Source organism: Bos javanicus, chromosome 1 (assembly GCF_032452875.1).
Source record: "Bos javanicus breed banteng chromosome 1, ARS-OSU_banteng_1.0, whole genome shotgun sequence".
Classification (NCBI taxonomy): domain Eukaryota; kingdom Metazoa; phylum Chordata; class Mammalia; order Artiodactyla; family Bovidae; genus Bos; species Bos javanicus.
In genome coordinates, this window is record NC_083868.1 from 157,379,596 (window position 1) to 157,394,646 (window position 15,051).

Here is a 15,051-nt window from a genome sequence, read left to right on the forward strand (position 1 = left end):
TTATTTTATTGTTTTGGGGACATCTCCCATGCTTCTGTTGCAAGGTTTTGTTGCTAAGCAAGCCTGGTTTCTTGAGTAATCATTAACTTAAAGGAGTTTCCCATATTTTTTTACTTATAATCCTTTAGTGGGATTAACTATTTAATCAACTATTTTGTCCATTCTGTTCTTCTCAGTTAGTGCTGTCATGATCATTAGGGAGCAGTTGTCTTTTAAAATTCTGGTTACCTCCCGATCTATGCCCAGGTATGGGGTTGCAGAGTCATTTGACACTTCTGTGTTTAGTTTTTAAAAGAACCTCCCTACTGTTCCCCATAGCAAATGTACTAATTTACATTCCCACCACTGTGGGAGGGTTCACTTCTTTCAACACCCCCTGTGGCATTTATTGTTTTAAATTTTTTGAGATGGCAATTCTGACTGGTGTGAGGTGATACCTCGTTCAACTTTTGATTTGCCTTTCTCTTAAGAGAGACACTTTCTTTTCCACTTCCCATGTGGCTCAATGGGAGCACATCTGCCAATGCAGGAGATGCTAGTCCAACCCTGGGTCAGGAAGAATCCCTCAGGGAAATGGCAACCCACTCCAGTGTTCTTGCCTGGAAAACCCCGTGGAGAGAGGAGCCTGGTGGGCTACAGTTCAAGAGGTGGTAAAGAGTAGTGAAAGCTTTGGGTAGTGAGCTGTGAACGGATCTGGTATTTGTGACCTTCTGAGGAGAGGATTTCGATTTGGGGCCAGAGATGAGGCTTGATCATGCAGAGCTTTTGTGTAGCAAAGATTTATTAAAGTGTAAAAGGGATAGAGAAAGTTTCTGGTATAGACATCAGAAGGGGACAGAAAGATTGTCTCCTTGCTGATTTTTTAGCAAGGCATTTCATACTTGATAGCAAGCTGCTAATCATAGATAAAAGAAACACCTCAAGGCTGAGGGTTGCACAAGGCTCCTCTCCTAATAAGCCCTTTGATGCAGCATCAGCACAAAACAATTGACATGAGTCTTGAAGAAAGGCAGATTCCCAAGCAAATACATAGTATCATTAACATTGCTTAAGAGAAACATTTCCATGAGTAGGGCAAACACATTGGCTTGTTGAGCCATTAGCAGCTCAACCTTTTTCTCAAGGTTTGAGAAAAAATTGGTTTCAGGAGGAACCAATTTGAAGAAAAAGAGATTCCCAAGCAAATACATAGAGTCATTAATGTAGCTTAAGAAAAACATTTCCCTGAGTCAGATGCATTGTTTTGCTGAGCCCTTAGCAGCTCAGTTAGTTTCAGGCAGAACCAAATGTTGTCATGGCAACACAGGATTAAAGGCGCCTCCTTCAATCTTGTAAAGAGAAAAAAAAAAACGCCTGCCACTTGCAGTTTAGTTCCTCTTGGGGACCCTGACCTCCCTGAGGCCTACCTAATCCTTTCAGTGGTAAAGGATTTAGTGACTAAGGAACCAACAGCAAAGACTTAGGGATGGGGAGCACCTTTTCATGTGCTTCATGGCACCTGTATGCCTTCTTTGGAGCAATGTCCATTTAGACCTTTGGTCCATTTTAAAAACTGGGTTGTTTGTTTATTGAGCTGTATGAGCTGTTTGTAAGTTTTGCAGACACATTCCCTATGGGTATCTTCATTTGCAAAAAGCTTTTTCCTATTCTGAGAGTTGTCATTTTTTTTCATTTATAGTTTCCTTTGAAAACTATACTTTTAAAGTTTGTTAGGTTCCATTTGTTTATTTTTTATGATTCTGAGAGGTGGGTCAAAAAAGAACTTGCTGCAATTTATGTCAAAGCATGTTCTGCCTATATTTTCCTCAAGAATTTCACAGTATCTGTCCTTCCATTTTGATCTTTAATGTATTTAGAGTTTATTTTTGCATATGGTGTTAGGAAGTATCATAATTTCATTCTCATATCCATAGTTTAAGGAACCTCCACATTGTCTTCCAGAGTGGCTCTTCCCAGTTTACATTCTCAGCATCAATGTGGGAGGGTTCCCTTTTTAGCAGCTGAGTACTTTTCTATTCTAAACTTGTACCACTTAGTCTTCATTTTTCAATCCATGGACATTTTGATGATTCTACATCTTGTCTGTTGCAAATAGGGCTGCCCTGAAAATTTCTCCAGAACTAATGAAGGGGTATGATTGCCAGATCATACGGTAATTCTCTGTTTAGTTTTAAAAGAACCTTCATATACTTATCAATAGTGGCTACACCATTTACATCCCAACCAGTAGTGTGGGAGGGTTCCCATTAACCCACGACCTCTGCAGCGTTTATTGTTTGTAGATTTTTTTGATGATGCCATTCTGACTGGTATGAGGTGATAGCTCACTGTACTTTTGATTTGCATTTCTTTTATAAATAGTGATGTGGAGAATCTTTTCATGTGTTTTGTATTTTACACACTGTGAGTACCATTCACCTCTTCAAATTGGCTTCTTGAAAGTTGACTCTGGCTTGAATTTTTTCTGATGTTTTATCCCAGGAGTTTTCATGACAATAGACATGTGACTATTAAGAGCCCATCAGCATCATTTTAAAGTTGCTGTTATGAGAAATGGCCACGAGACTGAAACATTTCTTCAGGCAGATAACTTTCTTTTTGTGTGTGATTTAATTTATATTTTATTCTGTAGTAGAGTTGATTCCCTGGAGAAGGGAATGGCAAACCACTCCAGTATTCTTGCCTTGAGAACCCCATGAACAGTATGAAAAGGCAAAAAGATAGGACACTGAAAGATGAACTCCCCAGATTGGTACTCCAATATGCTACTGGAGAAGAGTGAAGAAATAGCTCCAGAAAGAATGAAGACATGGAGCCAAAGCGAAAATAACACCCAGCTGTGAATGTGACTGGTGATGAAAGCAAGGTCCGATGCTATAAAGAGCAATATTGCATAGGAACCTGGAATGTCAGGTCCATGAATCAAGGCAAATTGGAAGTGGTCAAACAAGAGATGGCAAGAGTGAACATTGACATTCTAGGAATCAGTGAACTAAAATGGACTGGAATGGGTGGATTTAACTCAGATGACCATTATATCTACTACTGTGGGCAAGAATCCCTTAGAAGAAATGGAGTAGCCATCATAATCAACAAAAGAGTCTGATATGCAATACTTGGAGGCAGTCTCAAAAATGACAGAATGATCTCTGTTCATGTCAAAGGCAAACCATTCAATATCATGGTAATCCAAGTCTATGCCCTGACCAGTAATGCTAAAGAAGCTGAAGTTGAATGGTTCTATGAAGACTTACAAGATCTTCTAGAATTAACACATGTCCTTTTCGTTATAGGGGAATGGAATGCAAAAGTAGGAAGTCAAGAAACACCTGGAGTAACAGGCAAATTTGGCCTTGGAGTACAGAATGAAGCAGGGCAAAAGCTAACAGAGTTCTGCCAAGAGAATGCATTGGTCATAGCGAACACCCTCTTCCAACAACACAAGAGAAGACTCTACACATGGACATCACCAGATGGTCACCACCAAAATCAGATTGATTATATTCTGATAAACGGTGGAAACAGTGGCAGACTTTATTTTGGGGGGCTCCAAAATCACTACAGATGGTGACTGCAGGCATGAAATAAAAAGACTCTTACTCCTTGGAAGAAAAGTTATGAATTACATAGACAGCATATTAAAAAGCAGAGGCATTACTTTGCCAACAAAGGTCTGTCTAGTCAAAGCTATGGTTTTTCCAGTAGTCATGTATGGATGTGAGAGTTGGACTATAAAGAAAGCTGAGCACCGAAAAATTGATGCTTTTGAACTGTAGTCTTGGAGAAGACTCTTGAGAGTCCCTTGGACAGCAAGGAGAACCAACCCGTCCATCCTAAAGGGAATCAGTCCTGAATGTTCATTGGAAGGACTGATGTTGAAGCTGAAATTCGACTACTTTGGTCACCTGATGTGAAGAGCTGACTCATTTGAAAAGACCCTGATGTTGGAAAAGATTGAAGGCAGGAGGAGAAGGGGACGACAGAGGATGAGATGGTTGGATGGCATCACCGACTCAATGGACATGAGTTTGAGTAAACTCCAGGAGTTGGTGATGGACAGGGAGGCCTGGTGTGCTGTAGTCCATGGGGTCGCAGAGTCGGACACAGCTAGCAACTGAACAGAAACATGGGGACAGGACCATAAACAAGCAGACTGCCACCACGAGGGACAGTTACATAAACTGCCTCCCACACACTGGCAGCTGTGCAGCTGAGTGCAGAGAGGGAGCCTGTTGGTGTGTGAGGTGAGCGGTGAGTACCAGTTGGTAACCAGGGGGAGTGGCAGTATAGCTTTGTGGTTTGAATCTGCAGCAGCTTTCAATCCATTACAAGGGTTTGCTCACCTCATCACCAGCACAGGCTCAAGGGGTGGCTGTCAGAGTCCCCATGTCCCAGGGGCCGAAGCTGAGGTGCAGAGGGGCTGTGTGCTGGAACACCTTCTGGTGTGGGACACAGAGGAGTGATGCCAGGACCACGTCTGGGGCGAGCAGTGTCAATTGATCATTTTCACTCTGCAACCTTCCCTTCTGGGCTTCCCTGGTCACTCAGCTGGTAAAGAGTCCTCCTGCAATGCAGGAGACCCTGGTTTGATCCCTGGGTCGGGAAGATCCCCTGGAGAAGAGATAGGCTACCCACTCCAGTATTCTTGGACTTCCCTGGTGGCTCAGATAGTAAAGACTCTGCCTGCAGTGCAGGAGACCTGGGTTCAATGCCTTGGTTGGGAAGATCCCCTGGAGGAGGACATGGCAACCCACTCCAGTATTACAGTCTCAAATGTCAGAAGCAAGCCACCAAAAACAAGAATCAAACCTTTTTTGGTGGCTGCCTGTCACCCCTTCTGTCTAGAGCCCTGACGCTTTCTCTGCCCCAAGAGGAAACCTAGTCCTGGGAGAGCACAAGGCAGGGCAGGACAGGGCATCACCACAGGTGCTTCTGTGGCCTCACCAGGGCCCCTGCCCATCCTGTGGGCTTCACCTGGAACCTGAGAGGGCAGCGGGCTGACTAAGAGCAGGCAGGGGGTCCAGCTTAATAGTGCCAGGGCCAGCCTTGCCATGCTCGCCATGTGACCCCCTAATGGTAGCTGGCACACAGCACCTTCAGGCTCCTGGGAGCAAAGTGCAGCTCTGCTGGTGGGCCTGCCCTCCTCCCCCCACTCCCTTCTGACTGTGTGATGTGATGCTGGAGGCACAGCAGCCCCTGGGTACCAGGAGGGCACAACTCACGCCAAGGAAGACATGAGACGCTGAGCAGGAGACAAGCAGCTCCCTTCCAGGTGTTGTCCCTCGGCCTCCTGGCAGGTGGCGGGGCCTTTTGTCTCTGGATTGTGTTACCTCTAGTGACCTTAAACTATTCCTGTTGATTCTTCCAAGCGTGTAGCCCAAAGTGTTCTGCTGAGGGAGTTGAGATCACACAGGTAAAACGTGTAACAGCACACAGGGAGCTCAGGACCGTGGAACTGACAGCCCTTCCTGGGCAGCCACGACCCTGAGCAGCGACGAGAGCCTTGCCCCCTCGTGGTCCCAGGGAGAAGGAAGCTGGTCTGCCTGCTGTCTGGTCCAAGCCGGTACTGGGAGGTCCCTGCCTACCCTGACCACTGAGTGGCCCAGGTGGGCCCACACTCTTGGGCCCCACCAAGCCCCTGCTCCACACCCTTCTGGAGAGTCCTTCCAGGCCGCTGTGACGGGAATCTGTGGTGAGAACTTAGCAGAAAGGGTGTGAGGGCAGCTGGGACCTTCCTTCACCGAGGTCGTGACATGGCCAGGTACGCTGAGGTGATGCAGGTGGTGAGGCCATTTCAGATGGTGGTACGTGCATAGGGCACGGGGGGTGGGGGGGCGGTGCAGGGGCTGACGGGTGGCGAGTCCAGAGAGGAGCCTCCTTGGAGGAGGGGGGAAGCTCAGATGGAACTGCGTCTGGGGCTGGAGCGCCAGCAGGGCCGGCTGGTGGCTGAGCAGGGCTCAGCTGGGGCTTGGCCACAGGAGGGGTGCATCTGGTCTCTGGTAGAGTTTCTGCTCCCCAAGGACTGGGGTTATTGTCTATCTGCTCACGGCTGTCCCCAGCCTGGAACACGACCTGGCCAGAGGCAGGTGCTAAGCAAATATCTGTGAATGAGTGGATGGTCTGAGCGTGGAGATGCACAGGACAGGCGGCGGCAGGCTGCAGAGTGGGGGTTAAGTAGATTAGGAGGCAGAGACGGGAGAGAGGCATATAGGGTTTCTAAGTCTGGACTCCCAGCCTCCTTGGGCTCAGCTCCACCTAAGCCCGTCTGTTCCCCGGACACTCTGCTTTTTATGGTAAATTCCCTCTGGCCTTCGCTCACCTGCGTGTCCTGCCCTGCATGACTTAAAGAGCAGCTCCAAGTCTGTTCCCAACATCTGTCCCTGAAGCCTCTTTATGCTTAAGCTGGGGGATCCTGAGGGTGCCCCCTGAGACGGGGCCCCTTCCCTGCCCAGGGACGGCTGCACCTTGTCTGTGCTGTGGACTCTGCTCTCTGCAGTTGTCTGCCTGTTCAGGTTTCTGCCTGACTCTGGGCCGGGAGTGTTCATGGGTCAGTGTGTCCCTGCTGATTCTAGCAATCCTCCAGGCTGAGTCCTGCTGGCCTGCATCGTGACACCGCCATTTACTGGTGACATGGAGGCCACCCTCTATAACGTGTCCACTGGTCTCTGCTGGACCTCGCAGTTGGGCCAGGAGCCAGGTGGTCGGTGCTGTTGGTGCCTGTGGGCATGGCTGCCATCACAAGCCTTCACCTTGGGGCTCAGCAGCTGAGCCACCAGGATGTGTGCAGAACGTGCTGCAGACTGGCACAGGGGGTCAGCACTGGGCCTCAGCCAGAGAGTGGAGGCACCGGACGTGGAGGCCTGCCCTCCATTAGAACACTTTCCAGCCTCCTGGGCTCTGTTTTGTCCGACCTTCGAGGAATGGGCTGAGCTGCTGCACTCATCCTGGCCCACCGTGCTCCAGAGGTGCCCTCACAGACCTCCCTGCATTGGGATCTGACCATACATTCCTGGTCCCAGCACCAAGCCAGGGCATCCTGGGGCCCCTTCAGTTAAGGGGTCAGGGGAAGCAGAGGCACTTCGTCTTGAGCTGGAGGAGGAGTCGTGTGGGTAGAGTTCTCATTTCCTCCAGCAGCACTCACGGCTTATGGCGCCCAGGGCTTGCAGCCAGCCTGTGGGCTGCTGTGGGACCCCGTCTCGTTGGCCCCTCTTCTGACTGGTTGGTCCGTGTTCTGAATGCTTGGGACTCTGTGCTCCTGGGTTTAGTATCTGTTGTAATTGGATAGGGTCTGTTCTTATTTTTTTTTTAAATCAGTATATATATATTTTTTTGAAGTATAGTTTGTTTACAATGTGTTAACTTCTGCTGCATAGCTCAGGGATACACTTTTACATGTATATACATTCTGTTTTAAAATTACTCTTTTATAGTTTATCATTGGATACTGAATATTGTTCTCTGCTATGCAGCAGGACCTTGTTTATCCAGTCTACTTATAAAAGCTACATCTGCTGACCCCAGCCTCCCACTCCATCCCTCCAACAACCACCCCCCCCTCGCCCCTTGGAGAGCCCCAGGCTGTCCTCTCTGTCCCTGAGTCTGTTTCTGTTTCATGTGTGTGTGCTCAGGTGCTCAGTTGTGTCTGACTCTTTGTGACCCCATGGACTGTAGCCCACCAGGCTCTTCTGTCCATGGGATTCTCCAGGCAAGAATTCACCACTGGGTGAGTGCAGGCTTGTGGTCACTCTGGCCCGTCACAGACCTCTCAGAGGCTGAGACTCTCTGCTGTGTGAGTGCAGGCTCATGGCTGCTTTGGTCTGTCACAGACTTCTCAGAGGCCATCCACTGGGTTAATGCAGGCTTGTGGTCACTCTGACCTGTTACAGACCTATCAGAGGCTGTCCGCTGGGTAAATGTACACTTGTGGTCACTCTGGCCTGTCACAGACCTCTTAGAGGCTGAGGCTCTCTGCTGTGTGAGTGCAGGCTCATGGCTGCTTTGGTCTGTCACAGGCCTCTCAGAGGCCATCTGCCAGGTGAATGTGGGCTTGTGGGCACTCTACTGCACAGTCTCTGTGGGGCTGTCGAGAGGCACTGTGTGGCTGCCCCAGCTGGGGGTCACTTATTGGACTCTTGCTGCCCCCAAGCTAGGTCTGGAGAAGGCTAACCCCAGTGAGAAGCTACTTTCAGGCTTCAGCTCATGTCCCAGGAGCTAGTCTTCCAGCCTAAGCAGGTCACTCCTGTGTTAGTGCTCACAGCTCACACTGCCCAGATAGTGGGCCGGATCTGGGGACACATGTCTGCCGGGGTCCAGCCCCGGCTGATCCAGGGTATTCGAAGGGGAGACGGCTTAGGCAACTATTTAAATATTTATCAAAGATATAAAGGGTAATAGAATGAGGATAGCTCAGTAGGAAAATTCAGTGGAGAAAAGAGGCTGAGTGGCTTGGTTTACGCGAGAGACCAATAAAACTTCAAGACAAGAAGCTTGCACCACTTACGTAGGCCACAGGTGTCCTTCCGTTCTCCCAAAGGAGAGGAGACACTGAGGCCTCCCTGGTCGGATCTTAGAAGCCCAGGCATAATTAGTAAGCATGGCGGGTTCCACGCTCCAGATGGAGACTCAGCCAGAGTGAGAGAGAGAGAGACATGGGGAGACCAGTATTTCGAGGAACTGATCCCAATTCTTTATTTTCCAGAGTCTGTTTTTATACACTGAGATGTTATACGAAAGTCACGTGGGGACAGCAGTCCTGACTTTTATTAAAGTCAGGTGCTTCACACAAATGTATACAGAGGTCTTAGGGGTGTTACATCATCTTCTGGCCAGGGGGGCCTGCTGACAATTTACGACCCTCTCCTTGTGACAGTGGTCAGTCAACCAGAACACTTATTTCTCCAGGGGTGATTATTCTTAAAACAGACACCACCCAAATAAAGTTACATTCCTATAGGGTGAGGGTGTAGTGGGTTTTAGTTAAGGAAAGAATTTACTTAGCCTAAGGTCTAACGTGATTTATATCAAAGGTTAATACTTATTTCTTCTATATATTCATTAATGTGTGTAAGGGCAGGGGATGTGGAGACTTAGCAACAAACATTGGCTCAACAAATGAAAAACCCTTCACCAATACAATTTCTAATCAGCCCATTATACTTATACTAATAGTTTTCTAACTTTTCTAAGGAACCTGTTTTTAGAAGGTTTAAAGCATCTCATGCCTCTCACGGTTGGGAGGCTGTGAGCAATCACATGTGGCTGGACAAGCCTGTCAGGCAGCCCAGAGAACCTTCAGAGGAGTTTGTAGGTTGAAACACTCCTATCATGCCCAGGAATTATTGTTAACTGGAGCTCTAAGTTAACTCCTTCTCCAAAAGAGGTGGTGGGAGACAGCCCCCCGTAAAATCAGAGATGTAGGTGAGAGCACAAAGTAGTAAAGTAGGCAGGCTCTGGTTATGGGGGTAGATGCTCGAGGATTTCCAGGGGGACTCCTGAGGCTGGATCCCGCCTTTGCGTATGTCGAGCCTCCTTCCTCATGACCTTTGTCACGGGCGGAGTACTTCACTCTGGCCCCCAACACATGTCCTCTGCTGCTAAAGTGACATTAGACTGTGCTCCCAGGGATGGGCCACAGGGGGTGATGGGAGAATGTCTGCCCTACCTGCTTGGAGGCACTGTGCCCCCAGCACCTGCCTTTTCCCCACTCAGGTATGGAATGTGGGAGAGCAGGAGGGGGAATCTGGGTCCCCAGTGAGACCCACTCAGCAAAGCTGGGCCTGGGTTGGGCTTGGAGGATGTGACTGAGAGTTTGATGGACAGGATACCACATTTAGAGGGCCTCCTGCAGTGTAGGTTACATAGCAAGTAAGTGCAGAGCGTGGTGGCTGAGCTGAAGTCTGTGGATCCTGCAGGCTGAACGCTGATCCCTGAACATTGGAAGTTGTCTGGAGTCACAGGACATGCTTGCTCTCTCTGCTGAGATGATCTCAATGGGGACCCAGGTTCCCCCTCCTACTCTCTAGAAGCCATCAAACTGAAGCCACTTCTCATGGTGAACCCTGAGGAAACTCAGGAAGGAAAAGAATACCTGCTTTCCAGCAGCCATCAAAGTGCAGCCACTCCCCACTGTGAGCCCCGAGGAAACTCGGGGAGGAGAATACCTTCTCTCTAGAAGCCGTCAGGCTGCAGCCACTTCTCCTGGTGAGCCCTGAGGAAACTCGGGAAGGAGAAGAATACCTGCTTTCTAGCAGCCATCAGACTGTAGCCACTCCCCACGGTGATCGCTGAGGAAACTTGGGAAGGAGAAGACAGGATACTGGCCCCAGATGGTGAGGTGTGTGTCAAAGGGGATGATGGCAGTGAGATGGCTGGTGCATCTTCCCACAAACAGAGAAGTGCTGAATTCCTTAACTTTAGGTGCTGCCTCCTGGTTTTGAAATCCTAGAGGATTCTTACTGAATAAAACATAACTCTCAACGCCTAGATTATAAATATTTTTATGTCTACACATATGAAGTAGAGACTTTCCAAAGAGCAACAAAAGATAAATCTCAACATTCAGAACACTGGCCCAGTGGTGGGCACTCCCCAAAAGATGCAACTAGTGGAGCAATTAGAACAATCAGGTCCCCCTTTTCCACAAGATTGTGGAATGGACACCGAGAGTGCGAAATTGGTACAGGGAAGAACAAAATCTGACTCCATGTTGGATGTTTTACTTTAACCTTTGCTTCCTGTTGGTTTGTTTGCTACAGGGATACTGTCCATACATAATGGCCTGCTTCAGGAAACCCTGCCCCTCTGCCTTTGTCCAGGACCTGTCCACCTATGGGTGGCTACAGGAAGGGAGCAAGTAACACGTCTCCGCCTGAGGCTGGCCATTCCAGGAGATATTTTCCAGATTAAAGGCCTTTTCACTTTATTTCCTCACCTCCCAGCTCTGTGTTCTATAAAAGACACTGGCATCCAGACCCTGAAAAGATGGTTTCTTCGAGTTATTAGTCTGCTATCTTCTCAGTCTGCCGGCTTTCCAAGTAAAGTCATATTCCTTACCTCAGCACCTTGCCTCTGATTTATTGGCCTGTTGTGAGGCAAGCAGAGTGAGCTTGGACTTGGTAACAATCCCACATGCCTTGCAGTCAAAAAATCAAAACATAAAATGGAAGCAGTATTGTAACAAATTCAATAAAGACTCTGAAAATGGACCATATCAAAAAGATCTGAAACCAAAAACCAAAAGGAACTCAGTGGTTGTCTGAAATATTTAAAAAGGAATTAGTGCCCCTCTTGCCCGTCCCCCCTGAAGCCACACTGGACAGTTAGGCCCTGTCCGTTCAGGACACCCTCTCCGGACCCCAGGTGGAGGTGCTCTGCCCCCAGTGCCCACCTGGGTCTCAGGAGGTAGAAGAGACACAACCTAGGGGGTCTCTTTTCTGGTCCAGGGGAGCGTCACAGCAGCCACCATGTCTCCCTGCCCCTAATAAATAAGGAGGGTTGTTGGCACCTAGGTGAGTGATGTTTGGGCACCTCGACTGCCTTGTCCTTGTGATTTGATGTGAAGACAACACAGAAGGAGAACCAGCCAAGAATGATCCAGTCAGCAGTAAAGCCCTCTTCACAGGGACCCTGTGAGACCCAAGCACTTGCTCTGCCCACCCTGCTCTGACTTTTGGGGTCTGGCCTTTGTCATTCTCTGGGCAGGAAGTGGGAAGGACAACCTGGTCTCTCTTCCACCTCCTGAGACCCAGGTGGGCACTGGGGACAGCAGCACCTCCACCTGGAGTCCAGAGAGGGTGTCCTGAATGCACAGGGCCTAACTGTTCAGTGAGGCTGGCCCTTGTCCACAGTGCACTGACCTGCGGCAGAGTCTCGGGTTCCCTGGCATCCAGCTCACCCATCACCAACCCCAGCTTGGTGTCTTGGGAGCCCCTCACTGGCAGGCACCCAGGAGGTGAAAGCTGCATGCCCAGTGAGAAGGAGGAGAAGCCGGTGGGGCAGGGGTCCAGCATGGAGTGTCCAAGGCCCCTCTGCTCCCCCAAGAACACCCAGCCCTGCCTGCCGTGGCCTTTCTCCTCTTCGGTATGTGTGGCTAATGTTGCCAAACACCTTCCTCTGGAAGAGAAAGCTCCATGACCGTAGAAGGGGTGGAGGTGAGGAGGCACTGTAAACCTCATCCCAGGAAGCTTGAGGACTAACTTCCCTGAGCCCTGAGCATACTGCCTGTTAGATCTGTACCAACCGAGGCCAAGATCCAGAGAGATTCTCTGTGGAAACACGTTTCGTTTCCAACAAGAGGAACAACCGAGGCCAAGATCCAGGCAGATTCTCTGTGGAGACACTTTTCTGTCCAACAGGAGAGGATTTGTTAACCCACAGTCGAGCCCTGAGATGTGGGATGTGCTGTAACTGTGGAAACTGCAGGGAAGGTGTTTGAGGAGAGGCTTTTTCCCAGGCACCTCCCCTGAGGCCCCTGGAGTTACTGGACCCAGAGGGGGAGCACTCGCACTTCTCCCCTCACTGCAGGCCAGACCGTGCCTCCAACCTCACAGCCCCGTTCCCCCACCTCCCTGAGCTCAACAGAAACCCCCTTCAATCACGAGGCCAAAGCGTAGTCTTCTTGGTGAGCAGAGCAGAGGCCGGTGGGAAGAGGGGGAGGCTGAAAGTTTTTGTAGAAGAAAAACACACTTGTGTGTTCCCGTGTGTGGTGGCCAGTTGCTGCAGTAATTGGTGTTCCCTACACATTTATGGGTGGGTTTTAGTTTCTGTATTTTCTAAATTTCTTTTTTTTTCTTAAACAGCTGCATATTATGAGAAAATTTTTTCAATCAACCACGAGAACTTGCAAAATAAGATCTTTGTTTTCTTTTCTTTCTCTAAAATGTTTCAGTTTTCTATGGTGACAGATGAACAGCCTCCTACCTTTGAATATTCATTTAATTGGCTGCGCTGGGTCTTAGCCGTGGCATGCAGGGTCTTCAGTTGGGGCATGTGGGATCCAGTGCCCTGACCAGGGATTGAACCCAGCCCCCTGTGTTGGGAGCTCAGAGTCTTAGCTTCTGGACCAGCAGGGAATGCTGCAACCTCCTACTTAAAAAAAGATTATTTACTTTTGGCTGTGCTGGGTCTTCGTTGCTGTGCGGGCTTTTCTCTGGTTGTAGGGCGTGGGGACTGCTGTCTCATTTCTGTGCGGAACTTATCACTGTGGTGGCTGCTCTGGTTGGAAGCACAGGCTCTAGGCACTTGGGCTGCAGAAGTTGTGCACGGGCTTAGTTGCTCCACTGCACGTGGGGTCTTCCCAGATCAGGGATTGAACCCGTGTCTCCTGCATTGGCAGGTGGATTCTTAACCACAACACCACCAAGGAAGTCATTTCCCTCCCTTCTTCCTGCCAACATCTCACTTTAAAAAAAGACTAAAAATAATCTGTTTAGTAAATTTTCAGGAGTCTGAGCTCTGAGGTCAGTGTCTGTGGTGTCATTCTCCCAAAGGCATCTTGGCTTCATATACTGGTTGGGCTCATGAGTCTGGTGACCAGGGCGGGTCTGACAGCTGAAGGCAGGCTTGGCCTCTGGAGCTCTGCCCTCACTGACTCACCCAGGGTCCCTGAGCCCTGGGAGCCAAGCAGAGCCGTGCGCAGGCAGGACTGGTACAGCCGTGGGGCCGTTGCGTTCAGAGTGGAGTGTGCAGCAGAGGCAGCTGCCTGTCCATCCCCGTGACTGCTGCACTCCTGTGTGCCCGTGCAGGGCAGTCACGGTGTCAGGTGAGGCCTGGCCACCGTCGTGGGGACAGGATGGGACCTCAGACAGCTCACATCCCCACTCCCCCAACTCCTCTTCAGATCGTGGCTTGTGGCTGCTGGCAGCTCCCTGGGCTGGGAGGCTGTGTAAAGCACCAGCCCCGTTGCTCAAGGTCAGCTGAGACCCTCAGGGCTGGGGTCACACACCATATCTGCTGCCGTGTAGGTCATCCCACTTCTGTGAGGGGGGGGCTTGCGGGGTTGTGGGTGATGGGGAATTTTGGGGTGTTGTGGGCTGGCCCACGAGTCAGCTTTTTGAGGGGAGAAGAGGGGAGGGAGGAGAGGGGAGGGAGGGGAAGGAGAAGCTTTGACCTGCTCAGCCTTCCAGGGGATTCCAGGCTCAGCTCTGGTGGGAGGTGCAAATGAGGAGCTCCTGCAAGTTTCTGGGTCCCCACTGTTTTTCAGATGAAGCCCCTCTGCCTGCACCACCCTTAACTCTCCCTCTCATGGCCCCTGCCTAAAGCCACAGAAGATGCAGAGTTTATGTGTCTTCCCTTCATGGATTGCAGCCTAACAGGCTCCTCCATCCATGGGATTTTCCAAGCAAGAGTACTGGAGTGGGGTGCCATTGCCTTCTCTCTAGGAAAACCAAGCCACAGACAAACGTGTTCCTTTAAGAAAGCATGAAAGAAACGAGAAAATAACAGTGGGTGGTTATTACTGACACGGTTCATGTAGAGACACTTTGGAAGCCTGGCACAGGGAGGGGACTGAGGGCCATTGCCCCCAGCCCTGGAGTTTGCACCCTCCCCCACTGCCCCGTGGCCCACTCTCCCCTTGGTGTCTTCTGGTGACCGGGCAGACTTCAGCCTCCTGAACCCCTTCTGGAAGGATCAGGACAGGGCAGAGGTCATTCACAGAGGGGAGGGTGTGTTGGAGCTCAGTTCTGGGTCTAAGCAAGCGTGGCTTCCTGATGCGGTCCCCACCTTCACTCACTGGGGGAGGACTCTGTGTCCACCTTGTCCCCATGTGCAGCCTGGTCACCCTGGGACCCGTGCTGTGTGCATCTTCTCTGCTCATAGCACATCCCACGGTCCATCAGACTTCACTCATAAAAGGGAAATGTAAGGATGATGTATTCCCTAGTTAAGAATTTCAAGGTTGCAACAGTGTTGACCAGAGCATGTGGGCACAGGTGTGAGGCCCGTGCATAGAGAAGCTGTGGTGTGGGCTTTGAGGACCCTCTGTGTGGGGGTGGGATGGGGGCCGGACAGGGATTTCCTGCACACATGGCTCCAGGCTCTGTTCTCAGGAGG